At 32.7% G+C, this 17377-nt stretch overlaps 1 protein-coding gene across 11 annotated transcripts in view; it reads right to left on the bottom strand.

Annotated features, from left to right (window-relative positions):
* Positions 1–17377, bottom strand: part of LOC106872422 (protocadherin-11 X-linked) — a 370508-nt gene that overhangs the window by 241311 nt on the left and 111820 nt on the right. For 10 of the 11 annotated variants that reach the window (XM_052972305.1, XM_014919417.2, XM_052972306.1 and 7 more), the window contains one exon: positions 11904–11938. The exons of the other annotated variant lie outside the window; for it this stretch is intronic. The gene's annotated coding sequence lies outside the window, so the exon portion shown is untranslated. The remainder of the gene's footprint in view (positions 1–11903; positions 11939–17377) is intronic. 11 annotated transcript variants of the gene reach the window in all.

Here is a 17377-nt window from a genome sequence, read left to right as displayed (position 1 = left end):
TATATATATATATATATATATCTTTTTTATTTATTTTTGCCTGTTATTGATTTTTTTTGAAAGAATCAATCAAATGTCTGAAATTGAAAATACAATTGAGTCATAGAACGGCTAATCAGCTCTTGAATTCCCAAAGTGTATATTTAGTTGTTATTAGTGATTTCAACACTAATTTCTTCCAATTACCTGACACAATCAGTGTAAAGCGCTACTACCTTTTACTACAGATACTAAAAAAAAACAAACAAACAAAAATAAAAACAAAAACAAAAGCACCCCTTCCTTTGCTTGTTTAACTAGTTTGGTGTCATGGCTGAGTATTCTCAGAAGGGGGAAGCCGAAATAGTGTAAAAACTGTTTTATTTGACAATAACTATTTGTTGTCCATTTTCTGTTTGGTTCGAACAGTTACAATGCGAAATGGCTGGCCTAAATAGGTTAGAGTTTAAAGTAAATTAACAAGGTGTAAAATTTGTTTACAGGAACACCCAACAAACAAATGAGCCTCGTTTAGTTAATAAAAGAAACAGAAAATAAAATGTGAACAACAACAAGCAGTAACAATATCAAGAGCAACAATTGCAACCATAAAAATAGCAGTAACTGTAAACTAAGACAGTAACTTTGCTTTTCTTTATCAGAAAGTTAAACAAAGAATTTGAAATAAAGATTGTTTGCCAACAAAACATGGTAGTCCTGGTTTAGGACGAATGTTGCTGTAATTTAACCCCAGGAGACATTGTCTCCAGCTGGCTATACAACACAATCTGTGTCCTTATATTTTTGAACAAGGGAATCTAGCACCCCCACTCAGCACAAAACAATATCTGTGTATTGCAATTTCCTGGGGCTAAATTACAGCAACGTTCATCCTAAACCAGGACTGCCATGTTATGTTGGCAAACAATCTTTGCTCCAAAGTACTGTTGCTGAATATCTAACGTTGTGAGATTTAAAAATAGTAATTTTCCAAAGAATTTGAAATTAATAGGTTTAATGGTTTAAGTCTTGAGCTCATGCGGTCTATTGGGAAAAGCAAAATTATGGGTAAGAGATAATATTTCTGTGGGATTCCACTTTGGAGAGGAAGGATAAAGCTCACTGTTCAGTATGTGATTAGTGGGAGGGAGACATAAGAGGTGTAAATGGAAGATGTCAAGTGAATGGATCTGATGACTGGTAGAGATAAGATCAGATCAACCGAAGCAGAAGTAGGTTTGTAGTAGTTTTGGGGTAGTTTTGGTAGAAGTTGGAGAGAGAAGAAAAGAACATGTTGATTGGTCACTGAGTAAGTCTTTGTCAAACAAAAAACAAGGAGTGGAAAAAACTGAATGAGACAACAGATCAACTTAAAGAAATGGGTAAGAACAACATTCATCCAGATAAACATGATGTTTCTGTTGATAATGTTTGAGCAACAAAGATGCATAGAGTAGGGAGTGTTTATTCCATGCAAATCCCTAACATTCTCTTTTAGAAATATGTTAGAATATAGAGTGTGTAACTGGGATGTCAGATGTGGATTAGAGATAAAATAGAGATTTGTGTATCTGGAGTGATTAAGGTCAGAATAACCTTTTATTTCTTAAAAGCCATCCTCGTTGTTGTTATAATTATGATTATTACATTAGATATTCTTTTTTTTTTTGCTTTTATTGAAATTATTGGAGACTTGCTTTGACTCGAATTTTCATTTTTGAAAGCACATAATTTATAATTGAAATTATTTCGTGATAAAAGAGCTTTATTAGCTGATTAGAAAGTCAGAGTTGATTTCTATATAGAAGTAGCGATAAATGAGGCTGGAATGCTGGAGATCTCAATTCAGTTTATATTGGTTACAATATTTATTCAACTGGAACAATTTATTCTGCTATTGCATGCAAAGGTACACTTAATCAATTGTCTGTTGATTCAGTTAAATCACAAACTATTCTATTTAAAAAAAAAAAAATAATAATCTGAACTCAATTATAAAAGGACTAACATATTGCAATCAATCTGGGGCAAGATTTCTGTTTTAGATAGACTCCATGGGAAATTCTATCATCATTACAGATGAGATGCTAAGTGAGTGTAATCATGGAAGCAATGGCTTTGGTAAAGGATTCTTTGAAGTTTGTTTACCTCTGTAGATGAGATTATTTCAAAAGTAAAAAAAGTGGTCTGAAATAAATGTCTTTGATTGATATAATTTTAAATTTAACATCAACGTTTCAAATTGAAAGTTAATTCTTCTTTGGCATCAGTTAGTCTAGTGATACACTGCTGGTCAGTACACCACTGGTCAGTAACTAAGCGATTGCTCCAGAATGCAAGCCTAGGCTGGGTGTATGAAAAATTTGGTTTATCTAGACAAGAGACTTCTCCTGTTGGCCTTGCTGGTGTAGTTTAAAGGCACACGGAGCTTGTGGTAGTGAAGTAGTACCAAATCAAAAAGCCAGACTATTTTAGAGGTTCCACTCTAGATTAATTCCAAGATTTACTTCTTACATCTTTCTCTTGTGAAGCGATGCAGATTTTTACCCATAGACAGAAACCTATAACCCTGGTCAGGGGCCTTACACTATTTACTGTCAGTGAGAACCAGTTGAATAGTGGCTTGCCTCGGGCAGATTCCTCATGCTCTGAAGTAGCTATTGAAGTCACTATCCACTATCCAGGAAAGTCAACTGCCACTTCATCTTAAGTGAGCAGAATATCAATTATAACTTCCAAATATAAATTAACATATTATAATAGTTTATTAGGAAACAGACAAATCCTGTTCTTTATAACTTATTTAAAGAATTTATTAATCACTTCTCAGTTAGACATTCCTTCATGGCAAAGTGCCTGATTAATCTCATTGATTGATGAATGATATAATGATTTACAGACCACAGTTCAAATGTTATTCAAGTTGACTTAAAATGTCATATTAAAGCAGTTTATAATTAATGTAATTTCTGGTCATCTGCTGGAATAAATGGCTAATAACTAAATGATGTCCTACTTACTAATGTAAGTCGACAGTGGCTCAATCTTGTGACAAAGATAGACAAAAGTAGACATAGGAAGAAGTGGTGAAGAAGACATCGGAGAATGCTAAGCTTCATGGAACAAAATGACAAAAGACTGAAATGAATGAAAGCCAACCAACACCAACACAAAATATCAAAAAGGAGCAGTTTCATTGTGAAGGTGATGGTGACAATGAAAGCAATTGCAGATGGCAATACTTATCTTGAGTAGAACGAATCAAACTACACTATCTATCTATCTGTCTGTCTGTCTGTCTAACTATCTATCTATCTCCTTTGTAACTCCTATTAGCAAATGAAACACATGTAATGGTGCATATATAATACCAAAACTATTTTCCAGTCTCCTCTTTATATATATATATATATATATATATATACACACACACACATGCACATACATGGACATAAATATATATACATGTATATATCTATATATATACATATATTCACATACATATATGTGTGTATATACATGTGTTTCTGATGGCATCTTACATCCCTACCACTGTTACACTCCTCTCTCTCGCTCTCGCTCTCTCTCGCTCTCGCTCTCTCTCGCTCTCGCTCTCTCTCGCTCTCGCTCTCTCTATATATATATGTATATATATATATATATATATATATATATATATATATATATATATATATATATCATTCATTGTAATAAAAAGCAATCTGATATAGTTAGATATCATATTCATATATCATATTCATGATATCTGCATACATCAATTACTTCTATTTTATATTCTATAGCTGAATCATGAATATAAGCTTCTTATTGTACACCTGTACTACACACTTACAAGCCGGATAAAAGAAAAAAAAGACACCAAGATTTCCAGTACAGCATATTTCCAACAATTAAACATAAAGTTAAAATAATATTAACAAAATATATAAAAAGAATCCCCAAACCAAATTTCAAATGCTTTTATATTCCTTTTGTGCTTTTTTTTTCTTTTTTAATTAAGATTATCTGATCCCACAAGTCTTTTCATGTGTGATTATATGCTGGCAGCTAAGATGAAAAACTAAATCAAAATTGCACTAAGCAGCCAGCCTCGTTTTCATATCTGAGCAGTATTACCCTATATTTTCTAAGCAATGGTGAAACTATCAGCAATGAACTCTACAAAACTAGACATTGATTTAGCATGAACTTCTAGGTTATTGGTGAAAAAAACCCCTGTCAACTTCATGTAGTTTGTTTGATAGGTAAATAACTGCACAAGATTATACAATATGTTGGAATATTTTACAGTTTTAATAATGGTTTTTGATAGCAGAATATACACAAGTCTGTTTAGTCTTTATTTTAGTTATATTTTCTTTTTGGTTTAAATCTTAAGCAAATTTTTTAAAGTTTAAACAAATGCAAACTTTAAAAAAAATTCTTGGTATTGATATTTTGAATTATTGGTTTAATGTCCACTTCTCTATACTTACAGGGGTCAGCTGCAATTTGTTTACAATGGCTGGATGCCCTTCCTGTCGTCAGCTCTTACCTATTTCCAAGTTGAGTGATGTTTCCTCATGTTTTCACCAGACATTGGAAACTAAGGACACTGCTTGTATAACAGTGATACTCATTTACAACTACCATAAAATTTCAAGACATAGAGACATCCCACCCCATGCACACACATACATACAGATATCTCTACACATACACGCATACATATTCTTTTATTCTTATATTCTTTTACCTGCTTCAGTCATTTGACTGTGGCCATGCTGGAGCACTGCCTTATAGGGTTTTAGTCAAAGAAATCGACCCCAGAGCATATTCTTCGTAAGTCTAGTATTTATTCTATCAGTTGCTTTTGCCGAACTGCTAAGTTATGGGGATGTAAACACACCAGCATCGGTTGTCAAGTGATGGTAGAGGAACAAACACCGACACACACACATAAATACACACATATATATATATGTAAATATAAATACATGATAGGATTTTTTCAGTTTCCGTCTACCAAATCCACTCACAAGGCTTTACTCAGCCTGAGGCTATAGTAGAAGACACTTACCCAGGGTGCTGCACAGTGGGATGGAACCCAAGAGCTTCAGATAAGTTCTGATCTCTGTGGATCTTAAAATGTCTTTATATATATAAATATATATAATGGGCTTCTTTCTGTTCAACAAATTCACTCATATGGTTTTGGTCAGCCTGAGGCTACAAAAGATCACATTTCCCTAAGGTGTCCCACAATGTGATTGAACCTAAAGCCACAAGAAATAAGCTTCTTAATGACACACATCTACATCTGTATCTGTGAAATATGAAAAATATTTGACAAGAAATTGTTTGCGGTATATAATGAATTAGAGAATTAAACTAATTTTTTTAATTCTAATTTTTATTATATTTCAGATGAGACAAACAAATATTTCACACTGGTTTTTATTAGAATTAAAAAAAAAAGTGGAAATTAAATTTCTATAGTTACTTCCTCTGTTACTAAAACCTATGAATATTCTATAATGCTTAATTGCTATGATATTGGACCAAATGTATTTCATTTACCATGTAGAGCTTATTAAAAATTCAGGTGTCATTAGATTTGCTAATAACAATTTTATACATTAAACATAGAATAATTGCTTGTTTTATACACACGTTTATTTGAGAGCAATGGTTTGTGTTAACATAATTTTGTTGTTGAGATTTTAATAGCAGCAGATGGAGTTATTTCAACCTGTTTGACACCAGTCTGCCTGAGATCAACCCTGGTTCTTTGAAACAAACTTGGTATTTTAAAGTGATTTACATTGACTTTCCATCAACATTTTATGCTAGTTTACGTTGCAAACACCAGATTAATAATGACAAAGTTATTTTACAAAATTTTCCCTTATTTTACAAAATTCTTTGTTATTTTCAAAATTAATTGAAACAAAGGCAATGTATACCAACAAAAATCATCATCATCACTTAACATCCATTTTCCATGCTGGCATGGGCTGAATGGTTTGACAGGAGCTGGCAACCTAGGGAGCTGCATCAGGCTCTGATTTTCAGTTTTGGCCTGGTTTCTATGACTAGATGTCCGTCCTGACACCAACCACTTTACTACAGAGTGGGCTGCATGCTTTTGTATGTGGCACCAGCACTGCCTCATACCAGAATGGATGCGTTTTACATGGTACCATTACATGTGCATTCAACATGGCACCAGCATGGGAAATAAGAAAGTGTTAAATTAGTGAGGGGCTAGATTTTCCTGGAAATAATTGAGTTTGATTGTGAATTAGTGGTGAGGTTTCTGTTGGCAGGTATGGTTACGAAAGACCACTTATTGATGAAATGTTAAGAATTCTTTTCTCGGTTAGTGCTGGCATTGACATCGTCATTGGTTAAGTGTCCATCCGTAGTTTAGTCAACAATAGGTAAGATTAGTTTTAGCAGTCAACAAAATTACTTTAAACATGCTGCACATTTTTATAGTATAATGGCTAATAATTTAAGCAGATTATAAAATTAAATTTGTTTCAATTTCTTAAATTAAAAACAGAATTAATATAAGTACATATATCATTCACAGACAATGATATAAAAATAATCAAAGAAATCTTTTTTCCATTTAAATCTCATTTTTCTAGGCTCAATTAGATTCAGTTGTGTACATAGTAACACATATTTTTACATGTTACACTGTATGTGAAGAAGTTGGAATATTGACTACGAGGTCATAAGTTGAAAAGAAAACATCATAGGCATTGTGGTGTTCACCTGACAAAGCACAAAAACTCAGCTTACAGCATTTTACTTGATTGACAAAAAAAACAAAAAAAAACAAGAAACAAGTTGCAACACTCCCATTTTAGAGTTAGCAGTAGGGTAGGATATGAAGCACTAAAAATAATTACTCCAACGGAACCCATCCTTTACCTCCAAACAAGCTCAAACCTGGAAAAGCAAAAAAAATGGCAGTAAAATAGTAAACTGACTCACTTATGGCAGGTTTATGCTTTATGACTAGTAGTAATGTTATTCAGCTGCAATCACTGTGAGGTTTCAGATGAAGAGATGGGGTTGGTGGGAGGATATTGTGTTATAGAAATGCTTTTGTCAGGAGAATTAATGATGTATGCGGAACTGCTAGAAGCAAGAATTAAAACCATCTTGTAGATCTGATTCTCATGACATTTTCCAACATTTACCAAAAAGTCATAATTTCAGCATTGATACCTAATTTCCAAGTAAGCCAGTTGAATGACAGAAACCTCATATCTTATGACAGATTTTTTGGAAAAATTTCTTTGCAATTAGGGTAGGTAGCTTCGTTAATCACCTGTTGCACTTTTAGGTATTACTTACTTCTAACTGCAGAGAGTTGGCAGAGTTGTTAAAGTAATGTCTTGCTCTATTTCATCTGCCTCTCTGCTATCTGAGTTCAATTCCTGCCATGATCAATTTTGTCTTTTATCCATCCAAGGTTGATCAATAAAGTTAGATTTGGAAATTAATTCTTTTTCTTTGTCTTTAATTCACTTGGAATTGGTTACATTGTTTGAAGGAGAGTGGAGGACTGCTTCCAGCAACTTTTTCTTCAGAAATAGTGAAAAGTTAAATACGAAGTCACCTCTCATAGAAAAACTTATATATGATTGGAACTGGCCAAAAGCAGACATTATGGGGCAGACTGTGGTTTCTACTGTTCCTTATACTAAATTCTTTTAATCCTGAGATTAATCTGAGCTGAGAGATATGATTTCAATTCCCAGGAGAATCCCTTTTATTTTTCACAGGTTATTTATACTCGTGGGAAAAATTGAAAGCATCCACTTCCAGTTTCTTTATTCCTAAAACCTCAGTAATTTAAAATTCTTACTTAATGGCTCTAAATCATTGCAGTTACAAGCTTAAGCAATTATAACAGAGTAGTTGGAATAAATTGTATGTTAGCATATTTAATACGGATGGTTTATATTTAATATGGATGGTTTATATGCTGGTTTTACTTCTTGGAAACTTCTTGTTTATTATTTAATAGTTCGATAAGGTTAACTAAAATCGTTAACTTCAGCACTTAAAATTTATTTCCTGAAACCAGAGAAGTATCTGATTCTTTCAAAATTTAATATCTCAATATACTTTGCTTAGTCATACATTCCAAGTTATATAGTATTAACATTTCTCTCTGTTTATTTTGAAAAGTAACAGAGAAGAAAAAAATAATGAATAACAGAAAAAAACAAAGACAATCTACATCAATATATCTATATGGAAAATGGAATGAAGACATTAGAAGCCAGAATTTATTTTATATTTTAGAGTTGTTGAAGAAACCAATGTATCAAAAAAAAAAAAAAAAAAAAAAAAAAAAAGAAAAAAGAGAAAAAGAAGAAAAAAGATTTGAAATGTTTTTGAAATCTGTCTGGAAGAAATTATAGGCTATTTTTATTTCATTCCAAGATGACAAGAATCATTGTTTGAAATATTTGAAGATAGTTATCGATTCCACCACTGTATACATATTATACTGTTTCTTCACTTCTCTTTTCTGCTACAACTACAACAAGAACCTCTGTTCCCTTAAACAAGCAAGCTGTATATTCTATCACCAAAACCAATCAATCTGAGACACCAATCCGTTTCTTCGTGTGTCATCTCAAGGGTATTGAATGCCCCAGATGCAAATTATATTTTCACACTGCCTAACAAAAAAAACACAAAGGATTATATTTTTTAATTAATTAATTGAAGAAAGGAGGCTGAGAAAATATAATTTGGACCCCTTACATTGTCTTTTATTCGTTTACCTGTCTTAGTCATTAGACTGCACCTGTGTTGGGGCACCACCTTGAAGAATTTCAGTTGAATGAAGTGAGCCCCTGAGACTTATTTTATCAGTTTCTTTTGCTGGACTACTAAGTTACAGGAAATTTAACACTTCATCACCAGTTGTCAAGAGGTGGTGGAGTACAAACACAAAGATACAAACATAGATATATATATTCATAAATATAATGAGCTTCTTCCAGTTTCTACCTGCCAAATCCACTCATAAGGCTTTGGTTAACCCAAGGCTATATTAGAAGAAACTTACCCAAGGTGTCATGCAGTGGGACTGAACCAGGAAGTATGTGGTTTGGCAATAAGCTTCTTACCATACAACCATGCTTGCACTTATATAAATGTGCTTATAGTTTGGATAACTTATTTATTCATTCAGCATCCAGTTTTGAATGCTAGCTTGGCTAAGGCAGGAAATTGATTTTACAGGATTATACAACCAGATACTCTTCATGTCACAATCCTTTCCTGTTTTTTCAGGTAAGCTATTTCTATATTCCACAAGTAATTGAAAAGACAAAGAAAATAGTCATTATGTCAAAAACGGTCATCAACATTAGCATTACCATACTTATAAAGAGACAAGCAAAACCCCAAAATCCACACACATTCACACATGTATTTGTGTGTGATGGGCTTCACATAGTTTCCATTAGCTAAATGCTTTCACAAGGCTTTGGTAGATTTAGAGTTATAGTAGAAGATACGCAATGTGCCTCACTATAGGATTGAACCCAAAACAACACAGTTGCAATATGGACTTCTTAACTACACAGCAATGGCTATAAAATTTGGACATTGGTGTTTGTATATTTTGGATGATGTATACATAATTAATGCTCTCTGTATATATATATATATATATATATATATATATATATATATATATATATATATATATATATATATATATATATATATATATATATACATCATTTGGACATTGTATATATAATATACATCGTTTGGTTAGTGTGTTTAGATAATTCTGAAAGTGTGTACTTGTGGCCATTATGTCTATATAATTTGTACATGTCTACAGAATTTGGATAACATGTTTGTATAACATTAATGATTTATTTTTAGAGAATTACAGTCATTACATTTAGAGACGTGAATGGTGAGTTTTAAATAAGTCCACAGAAGTAGATTCTTCACTTTGATATAATGTAAGCAAAAAACAAAAAACAAACAAACATGCGGAGTCAAAATGTAGTCGAGACAATCAACAAATGTTGGCAGCTGAAATATGGTGTGTTGTATTGAAATATGTCAAGGTAATGTATCAGAGATTTAAGCTGCATATTACAGTAATAATCTATTGTGATAAGATGTAATGGTATGAAAAAAAAAAACAGAGTGAAGTAGGATACTAAGTAATGCATTGGTATTTTTATATATCATGTTTGAATGTTTTCCATTTGGATAAATATATCTGTATGTGTGTATGTGTATCTGGTTATGTAGTGTGTGTGTCTTTATATCTATGAATGAATGTGTAATGGCACATATTAATTTGTTCAATGCCCATTCTTCATAACCAGCATTTGTTTGATGGCATCTTTTCTGAGGCTCTGTTTTACAGTCAGATTCCCCTTCTTGTCTCCAACTTATGTCTGTTTCACAATTAAAAGAGTTTCTTTTTACCCCAGAAGGTTTTTGAAAGCCCAGAATGACGAGTTTTAATGTCAACAAGGATTTTATAAAGATCATATCACTGATGATGGTGATGATCATAATAATAATAATAATAATAATAATAATGATAAAGTTGTAGCAATAGCAGCAGCAGTGGTAATTTCACCTCTCACTGATGCCAATGTTGTCTAAGAAAAAGGCAATCTCAGTATGAAGTGGTACCAGTGTAGTTGAATGCATGATGGACAGAACTCAAAGAACAACGGCAAATACCTGAAAGTATTCTGTCTAATGCTTTAAGAATTCTATCAATTCCATCTCCTACTGAATTAGTATTTTGACTTGGACGAGATTTGAACTCAATACTACAAGACACAGGCACCACAAGACACTCACTACAATGCTTTAACAGCTCCACCAATTCACTGCCAAAACTTGCAGACTTCAAAAATCTTGTTTTACTTAACAAAATTATTAATCCTTTGGTTATTTTTGTACTTGACTGATTGCTTACAATTGATTGCCAGGAATGGCTTTAAATGTTTATCTGGCACCAGTCTGGAACCATCCCAAAACATAGAACACCTTACATCTAACTGTCAAAGAATTTACTTTCTCAAAAAACAATTTTCATGGACTCTGAGATTTTATTTTCTCAATTCAGACATTCATGGAGTATGCTTTGATGAGTTAATGAGGAAACTTCTACATGGTCATGTAATCTGCTAGCCGTAGAGACTCCATCTTGTATCTTTGTCTGATTATTGCAAGCATGGAGAATGAGAAAGACCTTCCTCAAAGAACAGTCTACCAACCTTAGAAAGGACATACTGTATCATGTGGTCTGGGACTCACAAGGATTGACAAAAAAAAAAGGTAGAATACGAAATGGTCATGGCTGGAATGTCTATTGTTATACTTTTGCCTGGACAAGGCCAGCATAGGGTTAACCAAACAATGACTACACTTAATTTGGTAAGAGAGTGAAAAAGGATAGACAGACAGAGAGAGTAGTAGTAGCAGTAGTAGCAGCAGCAGTAGCAGCAGCAGTAGCAGCAGCAGTAGCAGCAGCAGTAGCAGCAGCAGTAGCAGTAGAAGTAGTAGTAGTAGTAGTAGTAGTAGTAGTAGTAGCAGCAGCAGCAGCAACAATGCAATATAAAATGTGTCATCATTATTGTCATCTTTATCGTTTTCTTGTCCATCATCAGCAGCATTGTTTCAGGTTTGATAGTTTCTGTCCTTGCAATAAATGCTTAACAAATGCAACAGCATGGATGGAGGAAGCAAAAGCAATGAGAGAGGGGTGAGAGGAATAGTGTAACAAAAGTCAGGGAATTTTGTGAACGAAAAAAAAAAAAACAATTAAAATAATAATTACAAATGTATATGCAATTAGAATAGTTAATTGTGTAAAAATTTTGAAAAATAATTACCTTTTATGCAAAATCATTGAAAATGGACATCTTACCTGAAAAATAAAGAAAAGAAAACTGTTTATTATATTACAAATATTAATTGACACAAAAATAACAACAGCAATATAAAACAGTGTTTATAGTAATGATGATGATGGGAGAAAATAGAATTGGTTGGAGCCGAAATGGTAATAAAGATGTCATTTGATAACACCATCATTACTGGTGACAGAGGCAGCACTAATATACATTTTGATGGTCATTCTGATATCATAAACGATGGTAAAAGTGCTAATCACAGAGGTGGTGTTAACTGTTGAAATTGTTTTTAGCTAATTTCTGTAATGTTATCATCATTCTTTTACAGTCTTTATTGTTCTGGACAGAGGGTAATGAAAAGTTATGTTATCTAGGATATGATATATAAAAAAAAGAAAAAAAAAAGAAAAAACCCAAAGCAACCCCAAAAAGCAAATGAATGTTAAGATCAATCATTGTCGCAGCAGTTGTGATATTAAGTTCCAAAATAATGATATCATATTCTAAAATATTTAAATGACACTTGACATTGTTCAGATGAGCTTACATCTAACATTAAAAAAAGGCAATTTTAGTTATTCAGCTAACTTATTCAAGTAAAGGCTATTTGCCAACATAATGTGGCTGTCCTGGAAAGGACGATTATTACTGTTGTTTTAGCCCCAGGAAACATAGTTTCCAGCTGGCTGTACGACACAATATCTGTGTCCTTATATTTTCGAACAGGGATCCCAGTACCCCCATCCAGTACAAAGGGGCTAAACCACAGTAACAATTGCCCCATCCAGGACAGTCACATCATTGAAATCTCAAAGCTACGAGATAATGCATGTTTAATTCACTACAATGTGAATAAATAAGCATTACATTTGACAGAGTAATCTGAATGCTAAAGAGCTAATCCCTGATAAACCAGGGTGGAATAACTGTAATAGCATCTAAAGCAGCAGAGGGGGGTGGCTTCTGGGATGTCTGAAATACCTGGGTAGCAACTACTACCATGAAACACAAGCAAAATGGACAAATACAAAAGTTTTCTAATTTTCTTTAGTCGTTGGATATTTTCCAAGGGAGGAAGCAGATGATGGTGGCACTGTACAATGGTGAGTTTAAATATGGTTTCAGATTCGAAGTGAAGATTATGGTTCATTGATAGGTGTATATAGTCATCTGCTGTTGATGTGTATTTTAATGTTGGTATTTAAATACCACCATTAGTCTAGTGTATTGTTCCGTTACCCAAGATTAGCAATCATACTACAATGATGTTTGAAATAGATTTAGTACCAAGTCCCCCACAACTCTCCTATGTTTTTATTTTTCTGTTTTGGTTTGATATTAATGAAAAAGAAGTGTTTCATTTGCTATGGCCATGTTGGGTGTACAAATAAACGTGGTCGAAAATAGCTGTGTTATGCTGCAATAATGTTCAGTTCTCATTGTTTCATATTCCCTGGTGAGATCTGAATGACATCAAGAAACCATTATTCTTGGAGGGAAAGGATTGTATCTACTTGCCATAACAATCTACTATGACTTACTTTAATGCCATTTCAACTTCCTTCATATTTACACATTCCTCATCACTGTAGCATCATGTAGAAACGCATATACAGATGTTAGCAAGGATAAAAATAAATCAACGAAATTGACTAACCATGTGATGATACAAATAATATGTAAAAAGCTGAACTAAACCATTTCCTCTCAAAGTATAACGTTAGCTTTTGGAAGATAATTCACACCATGACATTTAGTATTGTAGTTCAATACCTTCAACAATTCCATGAAATAATGTTGTCCATTTTCCTCTCTGTAACTCAGAGATGATGGACAACATTAGTTTTGTTTATGTTTGATCAGAGAATAAACTAAATCAAAAACTATGGAAAGGACTCAATGTCGATAAGCCGAATGGATTATATAACATATATTAGTTCTAAGTTAATTGCAATTAGCTTTCAGTTAATATCCTTAAAGCTTGCTTAGATGTCAGTCATAAACGAGTGATAATCAGGTAGCATGATGCACCATACTTTCACAAATTGCTTTAGGTAGTTGTGTAGCTGCAAACAGATAGAAACACCTACTCAGCACCCACCCCTCCACCCTTAACACAATGGAACATTAATGATGTGATAGTTGGAGAGAGAGAGGGCAACACCAGCATCAGGCTAGGACTCATTTTTAGCAGAGTAAACTGGTGCCTTACCCAAAGACAGAATGTGCCACTTGGTTCAGGAATTGAACTGATGACCTAACTCTCAGGACCTCAGAACCCTTTCACTTTCTTGGCTCAAAGCCTTTGCTTCTCATTCTTCTGGGACCAATAGCATAAAGTACCACAGTCAATTTAATATTCTTTGAATGAGAATAGAATTATAATAGAAGAAGAATTTTGCAATATTCCTGGTAAGCTGGCAGAATTGTTAGCACGCCAGCTGAAATGCTTAGCGGTATTTTGTCTGCCGTTATGTTCTGAGTTCAAATTCCACCGAAGTTGACTTTGCCTTTCATCCTTTCAGGGTCAATTAAATAAGTACCAGTTATGCACTGGGGTCGATGTAATCAACTTAATCCCTTTGTCTGTTCTTGTTTGTCCCCTGTGGGCAATAAAGAAATAAATATTCCTGGCTCTTCAGGTAGCATACCTCTTGTAAGGCAGCAATGAAGATGTGTTCCATCAGATCTAAAAACAGTTTTGAAGGTATATTGACCCCTGCATGTTGTATCATTTCAACCAGAACCTCAATATTTCTGCCTTATCCCTAAATGTCATAGCAGGAATCAAATATTTTCATTAGACTTTTCTTGACGCTGTACACACGAAAGAACATTTCCATTTTAATTAGTTATTTTCTGGGAGTGGAATGAGATGATTGGGCATAGTTATTTGGATGTTGACGATTTGGCATGGCTGACTGGCCATTCAGCTTGGTTTGGTGATGGCACATTTTGGAGGCGGAGACAGATACACAGACACACACCCATGTTGGGATGCATTTCAGTATTGATTTGCTTAAATATGTTGACAAATGGAAGTTGATGATTATTGCACCACCACCACCACCACTACCACCACCACCACCACCACTACCACCAATACCATCAACACTGCCAACACTACTACTAGCACCATCAACACCATTTCAAAATAAATTTTATGCTCAAGCATGGCCATGATCAAAATGGCTAAGAACAAATTAAAGAACTTATAAAAGATCAACACAATCAATCAGTAACTAATCAACAATAAATGCATTGTAGAAATGCTAATCCTATCTGATGGCCAACCAAATGGATGGTGCTAAAACATTGCTAGAAGCACTTTTACCATTCTGAAGAAAAGCTGAAATTATTCACAATTTTATCAATTTATCAAATTCATTTAGAGAGATTCATTAAATGAATAAAAAATTATTTTTCAAATGCAGCTTGAAACTTTAGCTGCGATATCATATCTTTGGCATCACATCCACTTTGTGTATATATGTGTGTGTGTATATATACATATATAAATTGCATATGTATGTATGTCTGTATATATATATATATATGTGCGTGTGTGCGTATGTATGTACATAAACTAATATATGTCCATTGCCTGCATAACATATCTATTCATGTACATATGCACATGTATATGTGATATGTGTTTATATATTGTATGTATATATATATATATATATATATATATATATATATATGGATAGATAGATAGATAGAGAGAGAGAGAGGTAGATAAATAGAATCACACACACACATATATATATGTGTGTGTATATATATTTATGTATATACATATGTATATATATATTCACATACGTATATATGCTTGTATGCATGTGTTTGTGTATGTGTGCATGTTTATCGCAGTGTGTACATTTGGTGTTGTGTGTGTGTGTCTGCTTTTAATTCTACAATATAATCATATTGATGCCCATAATATCATATATGGAAATCTTCCATTTAATACCAAACATTTTGTCTTGCTAATGAACTTAACAGACACATTTATTAAAATTCAGATCAATTACAAAAAAACATTGATTTAATTTTTAATTTGGCATAATAACAAAGAATGAAAACAAAAAAGAAAGAAAACAGAAAACAACAAGAACCGTCCTTTAAATCAACTGAAACATTTCATGCTTCTGCATCTGATAGTTATCTACTTTGATATCTGTCTAACTCATATACTCCAACATTGGTACACACATGCAAAGTCGTTGTAATTTCATAATTTTGGTTCTGTCATTTTTTAAAAATTTAAATTAAAAAAATTTTTTTTTTTTGTTTTTTCTGACAGGAAATTTTCAAATTCATGATGTTTATAAAAAGTTGAAAAAACAAACAAAAAAAAAAGGAAAAATTTCATCAATATTCTATAGATTTCTAAATGTGTAAAAACTTAGACGAGCAGAAATACTAAACCGAAATAATATGCTGCCGTTCGTGAGGGGTATTATTAGAATTGTTGTAGAGTTACGAGGTAGCGTACAATAACAGAAATTAGAGATATCTTACAAATTAGAGCCATTGATTAGAAAAATAAAACCAAAAATACCTCAAAAGCAAAGAAAAGAAACAAACAAAAATTGTACAACTATCTTTAGAGTCAATTTTTTTTATGTATAATTTCTAAAAAGTATAATAAAATTAAAAAAAAAAAATAATGAAATTATTTTATTTGTAACATAAAATCAATTTTAAAAACTGAAATATTTAAATATTTTATCAAAAATAAATAGAGGTGAGAGATGAATGTGATAGTAAAATAACTGCTACTTCTCATGTTGAGGAAATCTCAACTGAGTTTCTTTTGAGATATGTAAATAATATCACATGTATATGATCTAAATAATGCTGAATATGTTTGTGTTATGTTATTTACATATTTGAAATTTATTTGAAATAAAATGGTAGAATCTATGACACGAAATGTCATCAGCGAGTTTTTGTTATATTTAGTTTACTGTCAATGCATGTTTTTTTTTTTTGTTTTTTTTTTAGATTTCTGCTAAAAATAAACAAGTGAAGTGGTTGAATGGAGAAGGTCTTTGATGAAAAACTTACGGAACTTCAGCTCAGTAATCCTTTATTGTTTGTTTTTGTCTTTTGCTTCATTAGACTGTGGCCATGCTGGGGCACTGCCCCGAAAGAGTTTTAGTCAAACAAGTTGACAACAATGCTTATCTCTGTTTTTATATCAGGTGCCTATTCTATCTGTCCCTCTTGTCAAACTGCTAAGTCACATGGATGTAAACAACCAAGACCACCACTTGTCAAGTAGTGAGCAGGGATAAACAACACAAACACCAAGACACACAAACACACACACACACATACATGTATATAATATATATATGTATATATATATATATATATATATATATATATATATACACAGAGTTAGGTGATAGTATTATCCCAGTATATGACTGGTACTTTAT

Source organism: Octopus bimaculoides, chromosome 13 (genome assembly GCF_001194135.2).
Source record: "Octopus bimaculoides isolate UCB-OBI-ISO-001 chromosome 13, ASM119413v2, whole genome shotgun sequence".
Lineage (NCBI taxonomy): Eukaryota > Metazoa > Mollusca > Cephalopoda > Octopoda > Octopodidae > Octopus > Octopus bimaculoides.
This window is presented reverse-complemented; position numbering and strand designations above follow the sequence as displayed.